Source organism: Miscanthus floridulus, chromosome 5, assembly GCF_019320115.1.
Source record: "Miscanthus floridulus cultivar M001 chromosome 5, ASM1932011v1, whole genome shotgun sequence".
Taxonomy (NCBI): domain Eukaryota; kingdom Viridiplantae; phylum Streptophyta; class Magnoliopsida; order Poales; family Poaceae; genus Miscanthus; species Miscanthus floridulus.
The window spans coordinates 38919476-38922839 of record NC_089584.1 but is presented as its reverse complement, the minus strand read 5'-3'; the positions used below and the strand labels follow the sequence as shown (position 1 = coordinate 38922839).

The window sequence follows — 3364 nt, the reverse complement described above, 5'->3', positions numbered from 1 at the left end:
GTTTCCTGCCCACACCTCAAGCTCTATGGTCTTAACAACAGGAAGGGTTAGAATGCATTAACCCTTTTTTACACATAAAAAGGGTGATAGAACAAATTTGTTCAAATGAAAAAACAAGCTTGTTTAGATGAAACAGAAGGGTTGGAAGTTGTCCACTTATTACAAGTGCACCGCCTGACCTATCTGACTAAACTAGCCCCTCGGAGGGATGATCTCATCCTCTATCTTGGTGAAAAGTTCATGCACTAGGAGGCCACCTTCTTCTTAATGTCGTCTGGCTCAACGTCGGTATATGTCACGGAACTGACCAATTTATAAGAGCACAAGTACAAAAACAATCGCCGAAACGATCAAATTCTCGAACTTGAGCCCATATAAACCCGGTAGTCAACCGAAATCTCGAAGGATTTCAAACCAACTTGCATACAACCAAGATCACAGTAATCCAACATAACATATCGTACGTTACAACATTTCGCAGATGTTCGCAAATAGATTACATCATCACAGAGTCATTGTTATTACAAAACAAGTCTTGTAAAACATGCGGAAGCAAATAGTTTAACTCACACACCGAGTTCAAATATACATACTGGTTGGTTGATCACAGACCACAAAAGCATTCAGATAAGAGAGAGGAGATCATGCCCATGATCTAGTCCTCATCACCCGCCGGGTGGAGACAGTACTTGCAGAATCCCTGATATAGAAGGTCATCTGCAACAAGAGGGAATAAACCCTGAGTACGGGAATGTACTCAACTAGACTTACCCGTCGAAAACCAAACAAATGACACCAAGGATTATGCATAGCTTAATGTAGTGGAGCTGGCTGACACTTTCTTTTTGCAGAAAAGCATAGGTAATAATGATCAACTCTTAACCTGAACTAGCAGTAACTTTTTAGCCATTAACCTGTCATCTATATTAGCACCTGTACTAAGCAATCATTTTATTAGGGTGCAAACATTAATAACCATATCAGGTATTCCTTGTGGCAACCTTATCATCATCCATTTAACCATATCGTTAAATTAATTGAATCTACGTTGCCGCTGCTCAGTCAAGTTCTCACTATCCGGGAGAGACAGCGATTCGAATCGATTCCTATCCAGCTGGAGGGGTATTCCTAAACACAAACCCTGCTTCCCCCGTCAGGGTCGCAAACAAGTCACCTTTGGTACGATTCAGGAGTCGCGAGTCCGAACAGATCGACATTCTCAGAGACCCACTCTGCCAAGGTTGTTCGGGACTCTAACCCGCCTTGGACTTATGCCAATGGCTCTCCACACATCCTTACTACCTCCAGAATGTCGCCACTGCTCGCGTCCCCGGCCTGAGTCGAGCTACTAGGCTTCGCGGTCGGAACGACTTATCCGGCCAGCTAAGTGTTAGGCTGCGTTCAACATGACATGAGGACGTACAGCGTATCGGTCCTTAAATGACTCAGACGGAGTCACTATGTTCAAACCTACACAAGACCCCGCCCGGTCTTAATTCATTATTCACATGGTTCTTTTCCACGATAGCAAATATAGCCAACCGTGATCCACCTCATCCTAAAGCTCGCAGGTGACAGGAAATCACCTGACTTCTACCGCACTAAGCATGGCTAAGCATTTAACCCGTCCTGAACTTAAATAGGATTCCAGTGCGATATCTGGACAAGGAAGGATATATAATGCAGCAATTGGTTCCAACCAATTCCTATACTTAATGCATCATCAACAATAAAAGATACTCAATGTATTTGTGAAAACATAGGAGGCTTAATATGCTCCGGGGCTTGCCTTTCAGGAATGAGGAAGGCTGGTGGTCAGGGCACTCGGGCAATTCCTCCGCGGCGACTGCTTCGTCGGCTTCCTGCACCTCGGGTTCCTCCTCCTGGTTGGCTCCCTCGAACTCCAGCAACGTCACTCCCTCCGGCACACCTATTGCATGAATGCGCAAGATAAATATCATGGATGCACATGTACGAATGTCGGGGATGCTCGGGGAATGCACATGTTCGCTGTAGTTTGCATATTCCAACTTAAGCCCTATTCAAATCACTTTACTTACCAAGTTTATACAACCTAATGTATAATTGCTCATCTTCAGTTAACGACCTAGCACCTGCACCTAAGCATATTCTCAAGTTAGGCTAACCCCTAAACAATCAACGAGAACATTGCAACCACATACACTCAAGCAATTGTATTTCAGCAAAATGAATACTATGTAGCGGTGCAGTAAACTAGCTATAACTGGAGATTTATAAATCCAATTGATATGAAACAAGACAATATGGAAAGCTTATAAAATTGTCTACACAACATTTTCAGACCTCAAAGCATGATTCAAACCTTTACCAGGTCGAATTCATCAATCAACAGAAGTCTATCCTCACAAGGCAGAGAATCAGCAAAAACTGCAACCTAACTTTAAACAGCTGTAGTTTCTAAACTACTGGGCCAAATGCCCTCAAATTTTGACAGGAGCTAGATACATAGATTATCTACAACTCTTGTATTCATCACATTCACAGAAAACCAAAATATCATGGGGAACTTTCTAAAGTCCCCAGATCTGTCCAGAGGGACATGATGCAAACAATTAATTATTAACTTAGGATATAAACATATAATTAGACAAAACTAACTTTACTGATATATCACACATATCACAAGAACACCAGAAAGTAGGGTGTCCATCACCAAAACATTTCTTTTAATACCTTTCTTTATTTATTTAATTAATTAGGGGAAATAGTAAACATATTTGAAAACTACCCCATTAATTCTACAAAAATTATAGTAGACACTACATGCTCTAAGTAGACTACCATAAAAATTTCACACCATTTGAGCAAGTATAAAAGCCTACACAAAAATGATAAGGCATAATGGCTTAAAATGGCATAATTAGGAAACCTTAGTGAAAAGTGTCAAGCAACAGATTTCATATTTTTCCTAGCATCCTTAGGGCACAAGGATACTACCTACCAAGTTTCATGGCCATTGGATTCATAGATTATTTACTAAAATTTACACAAGAATCATCCAATGATAAAAGGAAAATCTATAACTCAAAAACTACATATGCAATGACTCTCAAATTTTAACCAGAGCTTCTACTATACAAGACTAGCTTACCCACAAAATTTCATAATTTTTGGATCACAGAAACTCAAGATATGATTTAAACAAGTTTGCATGCATTCAAAAACACTTTTCAAGTTCCTATTTAATTCATCCAAAATTTCTACATAAAGTGCTCAAGACATATTTTTCTTAAATACTAGACCTAACTGTGAGTCTAACAAAATTGGAACCACCTAATTTGGACCTACCAATTTGGAGTTACAAAATTTACAAAACAGCACA

The 3364-nt window shown here is 40.1% G+C and overlaps 1 long non-coding RNA gene across 1 annotated transcript; it reads right to left on the bottom strand.

Moving 5' to 3' along the window:
* Positions 1–599: 599 nt before the first annotated feature.
* On the bottom strand, positions 600–2201 carry LOC136452007 (uncharacterized). The gene is made up of 3 exons (XR_010758709.1): positions 2061–2201; positions 1790–1930; positions 600–717 (listed from the first exon to the last, which is right to left on the bottom strand). It is a non-coding gene; the product is annotated as an uncharacterized lncRNA (long non-coding RNA).
* Between the last annotated feature and the right edge of the window lie 1163 nt (positions 2202–3364).